The sequence below is a fragment of the Oreochromis aureus genome, linkage group 15, assembly GCF_013358895.1.
Source record: "Oreochromis aureus strain Israel breed Guangdong linkage group 15, ZZ_aureus, whole genome shotgun sequence".
Classification (NCBI taxonomy): Eukaryota; Metazoa; Chordata; class Actinopteri; order Cichliformes; family Cichlidae; genus Oreochromis; species Oreochromis aureus.
Window position 1 is genome coordinate 30,045,775 of NC_052956.1, and position 15,008 is coordinate 30,060,782.

The 15,008-nt window shown below is 40.9% G+C and overlaps 1 protein-coding gene across 1 annotated transcript in view; it reads right to left on the bottom strand.

Annotated features, from left to right (window-relative positions):
* The window catches only part of LOC120433160 (DNA polymerase zeta catalytic subunit-like), a 122,305-nt gene that overhangs the window by 32,173 nt on the left and 75,124 nt on the right, over window positions 1–15,008 (bottom strand). The window lies entirely within an intron of this gene.

The following is a 15,008-nucleotide window of genomic DNA, read 5'->3' on the forward strand; positions in this document are numbered from 1 at the left end:
TGTTCAAACTTCAGTCATGAAACTGATCAATGATCGGCTTTTCTCTCTTGTTTGTTTATCGCGCTAAACAACAGCAGCACGCTTAAGCTTGATCAGCTGTTGTTAGAATTCATTTGATTTTAATTTCTAGTATCAGCTGATGTTTGCTGGAGCCACAGCTGTAGAAGCGGCTGGTCGAAACCAGGAGATGACCTTACTGAATCATCAGAGCTGAACTGGTGATGGAGAAACAGGTTTACCTTTTTTTAGGTGACATGAATGAGTTGAAGGGAAGTTATGAACTGTTTCTGAGAGAAATAAACACCAAGCTCCTTTTTTTTATTTAGCTGACAGCTGGTAACTGTGCAGGGGCGGATCTAGCAAAGCTTTTGCCAGGGGCCAGGTAGGGCATTAACAGAGAAAGGTGGACACAAAGATATACTTTTCTTTCTTACTCTCATACAGGGAGTGCAGAATTATTAGGCAAGTTGTATTTTTGAGGAATAATTTTATTATTGAACAACAACCATGTTCTCAATGAACCCAAAAACACATTAATATCAAAGCTGAATGTTTTCGGAGTAGTTTTTAGTTTGTGTTTAGTTTTAGCTATTTTAGGGGGATATCTGTGTGTGCAGGTGACTATTACTGTGCATAATTATTAGGCAACTTAACAAAAAAAATATATACCCATTTCAATTATTTATTTTTACCAGTGAAACCAATATAACATCTCCACATTCACAAATATACATTTCTGACATTCAAAAACAAAACCAAAACAAATCAGCGACCAATATAGCCACCTTTCTTTGCAAGGACACTCAAAAGCCTGCCATCCATGGATTCTGTCAGTGTTTTGATCTGTTCACCATCAACATTGCGTGCAGCAGCAACCACAGCCTCCCAGACACTGTTCAGAGAGGTGTACTGTTTTCCTTCTTGTAAATCTCACATTTGATGATGGACCACAGGTTCTCAATGGGGTTCAGATCAGGTGAACAAGGAGGCCATGTCATTAGTTTTTCTTCTTTTAAACCCTTTCTTGCCAGCCACGCTGTGGAGTACTTGGGCGGCGTGTGATGGAGCATTGTCCTGCATGAAAATCATGTTTTTCTTGAAGGATGCAGACTTCTTCCTGTACCACTGCTTGAAGAAGGTGTCTTCCAGAAACTTGCAGTAGGACTGGGAGTTGAGCTTGACGCCATCCTCAACCCGAAAAGGCCCCACAAGCTCACCTTTGATGATACCAGCCCAAACCAGTACTCCACCTCCACCTTGCTGGCGTCTGAGTGGGACTGGAGCTCTCTGCCCTTTACCAATCCAGCCACGGGCCCATCCATCTGGCCCATCAAGACTCACTCTCATTTCATCAGTCCATAAAACCTTAGAAAAATCAGTCTTGAGATATTTCTTGGCCCAGTCTTGACGTTTCAGCTTGTGTGTCTTGTTCAGTGGTGGTCGTCTTTCAGCCTTTCTTACCTTGGCCATGTCTCTGAGTATTGCACACCTTGTGCTTTTGGGCACTCCAGTGATGTTGCAGCTCTGAAATATGGCCAAACTGGTGGCAAGTGGCATCTTGGCAGCTGCACGCTTGACTTTTCTCAGTTCATGGGCAGTTATTTTGCGCCTTGGTTTTTCCACACGCTTCTTGCGACCCTGTTGACTATTTTGAATGAAACGCTTGATTGTTCGATGATCACGCTTCAGAAGCTTTGCAATTTTAAGACTGCTGCATGCCTCTGCAAGATATCTCACTATTTTTGACTTTTCTGAGCCTGTCAAGTCCTTCTTTTGACCCATTTTGCCAAAGGAAAGGAAGTTGCCTAATAATTATGCACACCTGATATAGGGTGTTGATGTCATTAGACCATACCCCTTCTCATTACAGAGATGCACATCACCTAATATGCTTAATTGGTAGTAGGCTTTCGAGCCTATACAGCTTGGAGTAAGACAACATGCATGAAGGGGATGATGTGGACAAAATACTCATTTGCCTAATAATTCTGCACTCCCTGTATAAAATATTTAGCTTTTATTAAATAGTTATCTGAATCTTACAACCAAAGTTTGTATAATAATACACAAGATTGGCTGTAGACCATTGTTCATCATTCAGAACACTGTGTAAAAATAACAAAAACAAAGTGAATGCAAAAGTGCATAAATATTTATTTTACGTGTTTGATATGTGTGGCGGGCGTGGTCTGCAGTGCCGCTGCAGGGAGGTGGACCCACCTGAGGGCATCTGCAATCACACCTCTCGGGCGTAGTCTGTGCTCTCTCGGCTGTTTTTGGGTGTGTCGGGCTGTGAGTTGAAAAGCTACAGCTGGCTGGGAGGTACACCAACCATGTGTGAAAAGTGGTCCATAACGTACTGGTTCAAAGTGTGTTCGTGCAAACATTGTCGGGGTCTGCCGTGGTACAGAGGGACTTCTGCTTATGAACCTGTGTGCACAGCGCCTGCAAATCGGGCTGTACAAAGTGACCTCATCTTTACCCAAAACTGTAAGCTGTCATCTGTGAGGCGCGAGCGGTGTTTGTTTTACCATAATTCATGGTGGAAAATGGCTGCTCTTCTGAGTTTTGCTGTCTGTAGCCGTATGAATGGAAAACTACACAGATTAGCAGCGGCATAGGCACACATAAAATTTCTTCTGAAATTTTCGCTTAGTTATTATTATGTGTGCCTATGCCAAGAGGCACACATATTACTATTCGTCGGATTTATTATGTGTGCCTATGCCAAGAGGCACACATATTACTATTCGTCGGATTTATTATTCTTATTATTATTATTCTCCATCTTCCGCCTAAATTTTGCAGTGTATCACGCCCGCAGTTTTGAGACAAGCTTCATATATGTTACCTCATTTTGTGCGGCGGGATCTGGAATGGTGTGCTATGACTTTTGGTGTTTATGAATTTTATAGTTTTTAAATATTAATATTTTAGTGAAAATTTTCCCACGCTCCTCTGCCAAACAGTTTTGACATTAGGATTACATATGTTAGATCATTTTGTGCGGCTGGAGCTGGACTATTATGTTGTGACTTTTGGTGTTTATGACTTTTATAGTTTTTTAAATATTAATATTTTAGTACAAATTTAGGCCAATTCATCTTTTGGCGCCAAATAAACAGACTTCATTTGTGGTGTCTTGGCTCTCTCTAGTGGTATACCGGGAGTAGTACAGCCGAAAAGATTTATCCTTGTGTTGAAAACTCCATATCCCACAATTCATAGCGCCTCTACAGAGTGAACAATGGCGGCCACCACTTCGTTTTATATGTCTTTTATTCGTGTTTCTAGGTCACAAAATAAACTTTTAAGATATTTTCAGGCGAGAATGTAGGTGTGTAAACTTCAAATATCTGCTTGTTTTATCAAGACATCCCATATTTAGCGACAGTGCTCTGACGACGTCGGTCCTGCCTGACAGCTAGCCGGCTACCTAGCTAGCTGCCGCGCCTTGGCTGCAAATGGATAGCGAGGGACTCTCTCTGTCGTTTCACCTCCCGGTCTCTCGCAAATGCTCGCACAGAATCGGAGTTACAGCTGGATGTGGAAAAAATAACTGAGTTGTTTGGTGGTGCTATAACGCGGAGCTACAACAGTGGGCAGCTATCCACGGTGTATGACAGAAAGGACATGCCGCGACCGCCGATCGACCGGTGTTTGCTAACGCGGAGGTCAATCGTGGATCAGGGAAAGCGAAGGCAGGGCGTGAGGTGAACTGAATTTCAGGTAAGAAGTTATGACCTGCACTCTATTTGGGTCAGATATAAACCGAGTTTAGGTGTAGTTTATTTAGCAGCAGTTCTCTTATGTGTTGCTGATAGCCGGCTAGCTAGCTAGCGCCGCTAGCATAGTTAGCTAGCACCGCTAGCGACCCTTCGTGAAAAAGCACCCAGGCTTGGCTTATATTGAGGCGGGTGAAACTCGTGTCAGCACCCGGTCGCTCGCTGACAGTATGTGTTTTAGCTGGACTTATTTTTCGTTTATATGGACCGATGATTTATTTATTTATTCATTTTAGTAACGGTATAAACAGTGAAAGGTGGTGGATTGGCCAGATGTAAACTTCAAATATCTGCTCGTGTTACCAAGACATCCCATATTAGCTCTGATGTTTTCGGTGCCTGCAAAGAGCTAGACAGGTAGCTAGCTAACCCGAGCTGGCTGTCTTTTGACTCAGGGTCATAGCTGGACTTATTTTTCGTTTTATGAGCCGATGAGGGTTTTTTTAGTAACGGTACAAACAGTGAAAGGCGGTGGATTGTCCAGATGCTGGTCGATGTGGAAAAAATAACTGAGTTGTTTGGTAGTCGCTGACGCCGAGCTACAACCGAGGGCAGCTATCCACCGTGTGTGTCAGAAAGAACATGCGGGAACGAGGCGGCGGGCGACCGCCCGATCGACCGGTGGTAGATCGTGGATCAGGGAAACCGAGGCAGGAGAAGCAGGCGGCTGGCGGTCGGAGCGTGAGGTGAACTGAATTTCAGGTAAGAAGTTATGACCTGCACTCTATTTGGGTCAGATATAAACCGAGTTTAGGTGTAGTTTATTTTCGTTGTGCTGACTTTTTACAATCAGTTATAATAACTCGTACTGCGTGGTAGCTAGCACGATGGAGTTTCTATACAGCTGTGTGCGCGCTAAGTTACTGATGTTGAACTTTATGACAGCCTCCCTGTCATTCTCTCGCCTGTTCAAACTTCAGTCATGAAACTGATCAATGATCGGCTTTTCTCTCTTGTTTGTTTATCGCGCTAAACAACAGCAGCACGTTTAAGCTTGATCAGCTGTTGTTAGAATTCATTTGATTTTAATTTCTAGTATCAGCTGATGTTTGCTGGAGCCACAGCTGTAGAAGCGGCTGGTCGAAACCAGGAGATGACCTTACTGAATCATCAGAGCTGAACTGGTGATGGAGAAACAGGTTTACCTTTTTTTTAGGTGACATGAATGAGTTGAAGGAAGTTATGAACTGTTTCTGAGAGAAATAAACACCAAGCTCCTTTTTTTTATTTAGCTGACAGCTGGTAACTGTGCAGGGGCGGATCTAGCAAAGCTTTTGCCAGGGGCCAGGTAGGGCATTAACAGAGAAAGGTGGACACAAAGATATACTTTTCTTTCTTACTCTCATACAGGGAGTGCAGAATTATTAGGCAAGTTGTATTTTTGAGGAATAATTTTATTATTGAACAACAACCATGTTCTCAATGAACCCAAAAACACATTAATATCAAAGCTGAATGTTTTCGTAAGTAGTTTTTAGTTTGTGTTTAGTTTTAGCTATTTTAGGGGATATCTGTGTGTGCAGGTGACTATTACTGTGCATAATTATTAGGCAACTTAACAAAAAAAATATATACCCATTTCAATTATTTATTTTACCAGTGAAACCAATATAACATCTCCACATTCACAAATATACATTTCTGACATTCAAAAACAAAACCAAAACAAATCAGCGACCAATATAGCCACCTTTCTTTGCAAGGACACTCAAAAGCCTGCCATCCATGGATTCTGTCAGTGTTTTGATCTGTTCACCATCAACATTGCATGCAGCAGCAACCACAGCCTCCCAGACACTGTTCAGAGAGGTGTACTGTTTTCCTTCTTGTAAATCTCACATTTGATGATGGACCACAGGTTCTCAATGGGGTTCAGATCAGGTGAACAAGGAGGCCATGTCATTAGTTTTTCTTCTTTTAAACCCTTTCTTGCCAGCCACGCTGTGGAGTACTTGGACGCGTGTGATGGAGCATTGTCCTGCATGAAAATCATGTTTTTCTTGAAGGATGCAGACTTCTTCCTGTACCACTGCTTGAAGAAGGTGTCTTCCAGAAACTTGCAGTAGGACTGGGAGTTGAGCTTGACGCCATCCTCAACCCGAAAAGGCCCCACAAGCTCACCTTTGATGATACCAGCCCAAACCAGTACTCCACCTCCACCTTGCTGGCGTCTGAGTGGGACTGGAGCTCTCTGCCCTTTACCAATCCAGCCACGGGCCCATCCATCTGGCCCATCAAGACTCACTCTCATTTCATCAGTCCATAAAACCTTAGAAAAATCAGTCTTGAGATATTTCTTGGCCCAGTCTTGACGTTTCAGCTTGTGTGTCTTGTTCAGTGGTGGTCGTCTTTCAGCCTTTCTTACCTTGGCCATGTCTCTGAGTATTGCACACCTTGTGCTTTTGGGCACTCCAGTGATGTTGCAGCTCTGAAATATGGCCAAACTGGTGGCAAGTGGCATCTTGGCAGCTGCACGCTGACTTTTCTCAGTTCATGGGCAGTTATTTTGCGCCTTGGTTTTTCCACACGCTTCTTGCGACCCTGTTGACTATTTTGAATGAAACGCTTGATTGTTCGATGATCACGCTTCAGAAGCTTTGCAATTTTAAGACTGCTGCATGCCTCTGCAAGATATCTCACTATTTTTGACTTTTCTGAGCCTGTCAAGTCCTTCTTTTGACCCATTTTGCCAAAGGAAAGGAAGTTGCCTAATAATTATGCACACCTGATATAGGGTGTTGATGTCATTAGACCACACCCTTCTCATTACAGAGATGCACATCACCTAATATGCTTAATTGGTAGTAGGCTTTCGAGCCTATACAGCTTGGAGTAAGACAACATGCATGAAGGGGATGATGTGGACAAAATACTCATTTGCCTAATAATTCTGCACTCCCTGTATAAAATATTTAGCTTTTATTAAATAGTTATCTGAATCTTACAACCAAAGTTTGTATAATAATACACAAGATTGGCTGTAGACCATTGTTCATCATTCAGAACACTGTGTAAAAATAACAAAAACAAAAAGTGAATGCAAAAGTGCATAAATATTTATTTTACGTGTTTGATATGTGTGGCGGGCGTGGTCTGCAGTGCCGCTGCAGGGAGGTGGACCCACCTGGGGGGCATCTGCAATCACACCTCTCGGGCGTAGTCTGTGCTCTCGGCTGTTTTTGGGTGTGTGTCGGGCTGTGAGTTGAAAAGCTACAGCTGGCTGGGAGGGTACACCAACCATGTGTGAAAAGTGGTCCATAACGTACTGGTTCAAAGTGTGTTCGTGCAAACATTGTCGGGGTCTGCCGTGGTACAGAGGGACTTCTGCTTATGAACCTGTGTGCACAGCGGCTCTGCAAATCGGGGCTGTACAAAGTGACCTCATCTTTACCCAAAACTGTAAGCTGTCATCTGTGAGGCGCGAGCGGTGTTTGTTTTACCATAATTCATGGTGGAGAATGGCTGCTCTTCTGAGTTTTGCTGTCTGTAGCCGTATGAATGGAAAACTACACAGATTAGCAGCGGCATAGGCACACATAAAAAATTTCTTCTGAAATTTTCGCTTTCTAGTTATTATTATTATGTGTTTCCTATGCCAAGAGGCACACATATTACTATTCGTCGGATTTATTATTGTGTGGATGCCCTAAAAAGGGCTTCCACACTATTGAGTTCCTGTTTCTCTTTGATTTTTTTTATTATTCCTCTAGTTGCTTCCGTACACTTTTTTGGCACTTAACTACTTTCTCAGTTTTCAGCCGATTTTTCAGTTCAAACTCTATACTGTTCTGCTCTTTCTGCTAATGATGGCTATGACTTTTGGTGTTTATTACTGTTATACTTTTTAAAATATTACACTTTTTTAGTTTAATTTGTCCCATTGAAATGAATGGAAAACTTCCACAATTCTGCTAAAACTTGCTTGTCTTTGAAACTTAACTACTTTGTCATACTTTCACCTAGAAACTCCATTCAAACTTTAAAATGTTCTCAGATTATTGGGCTATTCCTGTCTGATTCAGCTTTTTCAGATCTTCTACCGCTTTTAATCTTATCTCTCTTTAAGTTTTCAGTTGCAAAATTGTGATTTTTCAGAAAATACATGCGTTGCTATGGTTGCTATGCAATTAAGTCAGAGTGAGTGCTGGTCCGTTCTGAATTTTCTCTTCATGTCTAAACAACTTCTTGCTACTGGCTCAATTTGCACTCAACCCCCACAAATTATACATCAAAATTCGTAGGTATTTTTGCTGGCTTTCAGGCAATGTCACTATCTTTATTGTGAGATTTACCGTTTTTAAACAATTTGCCTCGGAGTGACACAAGGTCTCAATACTCCCCATTCAAAGTCTATGGGAGGTTTTGAAATTCAGAGCTGAAATTCTGTAACGGGAGGCATTTTAAAATCGCCATATCTCTTTAACAAAGCAAAGTTAGGACATGAGGCTTGTGTCAATATATCTTCAGACACTGCTGACACTCACAGTGGAAGCAGTTTTTACAATTATCTTACCGTTGAGCAATGAATTACGTTGTTTGAGGGGTGGAAATCTGTCCTTCTCTCAGTCTTCAAACTCTGGAAATGAAGCCGCATCTTCTCTCGTCATATCTCCGCCGACGAAGGTAGAACGAGCTATGAAAAATCGCAGTCAAAATACACCAAAGTCCGCTGATTCACCCAGTACAAGAATTATGCTGCTAGCCCTCCTAGTTTTTGAGTTACACGACGTTTTGTAACTCCAAAAAGCGGCAGTTCTCTCTACCGCGATCTATTTTCTGACTGCCCAAGTATCTGTCTTTAGACCGCCGCCCCCAACCAGGTGGCGCAATCAGTAATGACACGGCTCTGCAGCTCAAAGGTCGTGGGTTCAATCCCACCTTGGTCCACGCTTTTTTTACTACAAATTTATACACTATCACAGACCTGTAATTTATATTGCTAATTTATTACAATTCTGCAAAGTTTTATGATTTTAGCAGCTTTTCTAATATGGACCTCAGATTCTTGTTAACGCCCATGGCAGAAACAAGTACACAGCCTGATGAAGCAGACAGAGGCAGTACCTCTGATTGGTGAATTTGAGCAGAACCAGGTTGTTCTTTCATTTCATTTCTTTATTTATTTCACACATGGTTCAACAGTGTTTCTTTTTCTACATACAGAACCTTCTGCCTCTTTTCAGCAGAAATTCTGCTCATCTCTTGTGTTGGAGTGCCCTCTTGTGGCGCCTTTTGGGTAGTGCCTTAGTGAACACTGCAAAGAAGTGGTATCAGACTGGTTTGTAGTGGAGGAATTTGTTGCCAGTTTCTTTCATCTTTAATCCGTATTCATGTTGTAATGTAGTAGTACCACAATATGGCAGAAACACTATGTTTTGGCACAAATACTTTGATTTAGTATACTTTAGCTTCTTCAGCTTCTTCACCCTTTTCAGCAAAATTTTCATTTTTTTCACCCCTTTTCAGCACAAATTCCAGCTTTTTTTGCTGTATTCAGAAAAAGACAACTCTTTTGAGCAGAAACTCTGCTGATTCATCTCTTTTGAGCGCAAGTTTCTGCTTCTTTGCCTCTTTTCTGCATAAATTCTGCTGATTCACCTCTTTTCTGCAAAATTTTCAGCCTTTTCACCTCTTATCAGCTTCTGCTCATTTCAGCAGAATTGTCCGTCTCTCCACCTCTTCTTTGTAAGGGTGACTTTGGCTCAGGGAAATGAATAGCCACCTTTGAGCAGAAATTCTGCTGATTCATCTCTTTTCAGCGCAACTTATTGCTTTTTTACCTCTTTTCTGCAGAAATTCTGCTGATTTACCTGTTTTCTGCAAAATTTTCAACCTTTTCACCTCTTCAGAACAGCACAATTCTCAGCAGCTTCTGCTCATTTTAGCAGAATTGTGGTCGGTCTCTCCTCCTGTTTTTTCATGAGAGAATGAGTTTAGCTCAGTGAGATGAGTAGCTGCCTTGAGACCAGGAGGGCCAGGTTCCAATCCTGCTCAGGGCGACATGTTTTTTTTCACCACCATACAACTTTCATGCAACTTTTCATCTTTTTTGCTTTTCAGCAGACAGCTTCAGCGTTATAAGCATCCACACAGCATTTTCGCTCTGAAATGCAAATTTTTCTACATTGTGTGGATGCTTTAGGCATCCACACTATTGAGTTCCTGTTTCTTTTATTGTGTGGATGCTTTAAGCATCCACACTATTGAGTTCCTGTTTCTCTTTATTCTTTATTCTTTATACTTTATTATTCTAGTTGCCACTTTTTGTGCGTTTTTTGGCACTTAACTACTTTAACAATTTTCAGCCGATTTTCACCGTTCAAATTTTAAACTATTCTGCTATTTCTGCTAATGATGGCTATGACTTTTGGTATTTTATGCTATTATACTTTTTAAAATATTAAGCTTTTTTCCTTTAATTTGTCCCATTGAAATGAATGGGAAACTTCCACAATTCTGCTAAAACTTGCTTATTTTGAAACTTAACTACATTCTCATACTTTCGCCTAGAACAACCATTCAAATTTTAAAATGTTCACAAATTATTGGGCTATTCATGAATGATTCAGCTTTTTCATATCTGTTACCGTTTTCATCTTATCCCTCTTTAAGTTTTGAGTTTCATTTTGTGTGATTTTCACAAAATACATGCGTTGTTATGGTTGCTATGCACTTGGCTTCCAGTGTGCCACTGTAGGTTTCGCAGTCTTCTCTTCATGTCCGAACAACTTCTTGCTACTTGCTCAATTTTCACTCAACTTCCACAAATTATACATCAAAACGTAGGTATTTTTGCTGGCTTTCAGAAAATGTCACCATCATTGTTGTGAGATTTATAGAATTTTGGCAAATCTCCTCAGACCAACACAAAGTCGGAAAACTCTCCATAGAAAGTCAATGGAGAGTTTGTTCAAAATCATCGCTTGATTTCTGTAATGACAGGCATATTCGAATCGTCATATCTCCTTAACGAAGCGAAGTTAAAACATGAGGCTTGTCCCGTATATCTTCAGACACTCCTGACGCTCACAATTCAAGAATTTTTTCTCACCTATTACCGTTCTGAAATGAGTTAGACTTGTTTGAGGGTAGGAAATTAGTCCTTCGCTCAGATTTCTTCAGATTTCAAACTCTGAAATGAACAACTTTTTTTCTCTCGTCATATCTTTTTTTGGATTTCCACAGAGACCTGAAAATTTCCATGACTGTTCACCAAAGCCTGCTGTCTCTTACGGTGAAAAAATGATATCGATACTCCAAATAGATTTAGAGTTAGAAAGCGTTGTTTGAGGGCAAGTCAAGGCAGTTTTTGCTTTGCTCTACTCAGTTATGGTGCATTACAAGTCAAATATCTTCAATAATTCATATTTTAATGATAAATTGTCAACACTTGAAGATTCCCCATCTCTTCTGAACAAAACGGTGTAAGAATGACCGTTCTAGCCCCTACGGTTAGGAAATTATGGCCATTTGTTTGAGAGGAATCCTCACTATGAGAAATAGACTGCAAAATCCTCCTGCCTCTCTCTGTTCTGAGTGTGTAAAACGGCTGCACCTGTTTTGGCGGGAAAAAGTACACAGCCTCTCTGATTGGTGGATTCAAATTTAGCAGCTCCCAGGCTGCTTGAATGACCTAGAAACTTGCTCCTCTCTCCTGTGTGTGTGTGTGTGTGTGTGTGTGTGTGTGTGTGTGTGTGTGTGTGTGTGTGTGAGAGAGAGAGAGAGAGAGAGGGCGAGACAGAGTTTTTATGGGAGCATCTTATTGTATGATTTAAATTCAATATATTTAGACTGGTTGACTGAATTTGATCCTGTGTGTGTCTCTCTGTGCATGTGTGTTTCCATATGTGTCCATATTTGTGATTGTGTGACTGTTACACTTTTTTCTGAGTTTTTTTTTCATTTAACAAGTACATTTGAAGGACCCTTAGCATGTTCAGCATTTTTCAGCTGTCCATTTTGCTTTTCCAATTTTTCTGTTTAAGTTATTACTATTGTGCTGAATCATACTATTTCTGCTATTTTATAAGATTTGTGCTAAATATAGTATTTCTGCCCAATATAGTATTTCTGATTAATTATAGTTTTTCTACCAAATCATATTACAGTATTTTTGCTTTTTATAGGATTTTTATAGGATATTTATATTGCTTAATATAGTATTTCTGCTTTTTATAGGATTTGTGCTTAATATAGTATTTCTGCTTTTTATAGGATTTGTGCTTAATATAGTATTTCTGCTAAATGTAGTATTTATGCTTAATCACACTATTACTATATATTTCTGCCAGCTCCCAGCCAGCCAATCATATCTGAGGTCTGCCGTTTCTTCTCTCGTCATATCTCAGCGACGGATGTACAAAGAGCAATGAAAATCGCAGTCAAAGTACACCAAAGTCCGCTGATTCACCCAGTACAAGAATTATGCTTCTAGTCCACCTAGTTTTTGAGTTACACGACGTTTGTAACTCCAAAAACGGCGCTTTTGCCTCACTGCGATCTAATTCTGACTGCTCATCACCCTGTTTCCCAAGAGCCCACTGTCTTTCCCAGTGGCGCAGCTGGTAATGACACAGGTCTGCAACACAAAGGTCGGGGTTCAACTCCACCTTGGACAATATGTTTTTGCCCTACAAATTAATACACTATCACAGACCACTAATTCATATTCATCATTTATTACAATTCTGCAAACTTTTTACCAGCTTTTCTAATATGGACCTCAGATTCTTCTTAACACTCCATGGCACAAATACTCTTCCCTTTAGGCTCTGTGAATGTGTGTGTATCAATATTTCTCCCATTTTAAAGTATTACTCCTCCATAATTGGTTTCTCTTAAATCAAAGTACTTTTACTACATCTTAGTACTTCTGCTCAATCATAGTATTTCTGCTCAATCATAGTATTTTTGCCAAATCATGGTTTTTGTGCCAAATCATCAGAATCGTGTTTATTGGCCAAGTATATGTGCAGACAAATACAAGGAATTTCGTTCCGGTAGATGGTGGCTCTCGAGCACAGCAATGTAAATCTCACACACACACACACACACACACACACACACACACACACACACGTATCTATATATACATTACACATGCATACACATACATACACAAAGCTGTGTAAACCAACTATAAATAACTAATCTAAACGTATATACATAAAATACAGAAATGAAATGAGGTGGAATGAATACTACAGAATGTACATAAGGTGCAGTTGCAGTCTGGCAGTGGGGAGCAGTGTGACAGTTCAACTGTTTAGAAGGGAGATGGCGAGGGAAAGAAACTGTTCCTGTGTCGGGTGGTCCTGGTCTGCAGGCTTCTGTACCGCCTGCCAGAGGGCAGCAGATCAAAAAGTCTGTGTCCAGGGTGTGAGGGGTCTGTGATGATTTTCCCTGCCCGTTTCCTGGTTCTTGAGAGGTACAGATCCTGGATGGAGGGCAGGGGGCGCCGATGATCCTTTCTGCTGCCCAGTACAGTCCGCTGCAGTCTGCACCTGTCCTGTTTAGTGGCTGCACCATACCAGACTGTGATGGAGGAGCACAGGACAGACTCAATGACTGCAGTGTAGAACTGGATCAGCAGCTCCTGTGGAAGACTGTACTTCCCCAGTTGTCTCAGGAAGTACATCCTCTGCTGGGTCTTTTTGAGGATGGAGGTGATGTTGGTCTCCCACTTCAGGTCCTGGGAGATGGTGGTACCCAGCAACTTGAAGATCTCCACAGTCGACACAGGGCTGTCTGATATGATGAGGGGTGGCAGAGTTGAGGATGTCTCCTGAAGTCCACTGTCATCTCTACAGTTTTAAGAGTGTTCAGCTCCAGATTGTGCTGACTGCACCAGAGTACCAGCCGCTCAACTCATCATAACATTTGTGTTATGTTATAGTATTACTACTAAGTGGAGGAATTTCTAAAATGTTACAGTATATGTGCTGATTACAGTATTTCTATATAATAGAATTTTGGCAAATCTCCTCACACCAACACAAAGTCTGAAAACTGCATAGAAAGTCAATGGAGAGCTTGTTCAAAATCACCACTGGATTTCTCTAATGAGAGGCATTTTCAAATCGTCATATCTCCTTAACGCAGCAAAGTTAAGACATGAGGCTTGTGCCAATATATCTTCAGACACTCCTGACGCTCACAATTCAAGAATTTCTTTCTCACCTATTACCATTTGGCCATGAATTGGGTTTGTTTGAGGGTAGGAAATTCATCCCTCGCTCAGATTTCTTCAGATTTCAAACTCTGGAAATGAGGCACTTTTTTCTCTCATCATATCTTTTGATGGATTTCCACACAGACCTGAAAATTTCCATGATTGTTCACCAAAGCCTGCTGTCTCTTACGGTGAAAGAATGATATCGATACTCCAAATAGATTTAGAGTTAGAAAGCATTGTTTGAGGGCATGTCAAGGCAGTTTTCGCTTTGCCTCTACTCAGTTATGGTACATTAGAAGTCAAATATCTTCAATAATTCATATTGTAATGATAAATTGTCAATACGTTAAGATCCCCCATCTCTTCTGAACAAAACGGTGTAAGAATGACTGTTCTAGCCCCTACGGTTAGGAAATTATAGCCATTTGTTTGAGGGGAATCCTCACTATGAAAAATAGACAGCACAAATCCTGTCTCTGTGCTGCATGTGTGTAAAAACAGCTGCACCTGTTTTGGCGGGAAAAAGTATACAGCCTCTCTGATTGGTGGATTCAAATTCAGCAGCTCCCAGGCTATTTGGCTGCTGCTGCTGCTAGTGTGTGTGTGTGTGTGTGTGTGTGTGTGTGTGTGTGTGTGAGAGAGAGAGAGAGAGAGGGCGAGAGAGCGTTTTATGGGAGCATCTTATTGTATGATTTAAATTCAATATATTTAGACTGGTTGACTGAATTTGATCCTGTGTCTCTCTGTGCATGTGTGTTTCCATATGTGTCCATATTTTTGATTGTGTGACTGTTATACTTTTTTTTTGCTGATTTTTTTTCATTCAACAATTACATTTGAGGGAGCCTTAGAATGTTCAGCATTTTTTCAGCTGTTCATTTTGCTTTTCCAATTTTTCTATTTCAGTTATTACTATTGTGCTAAGTCATAGCATTTCTGCTGCTTTTCAGTATTTGTGCTAAATACAGCATTTGTGCTAAATCATACTATTTCAGCCATTTTATAGTATTTGTGCTAAAACATAATATTTCTACTAAACGCAGTATTTC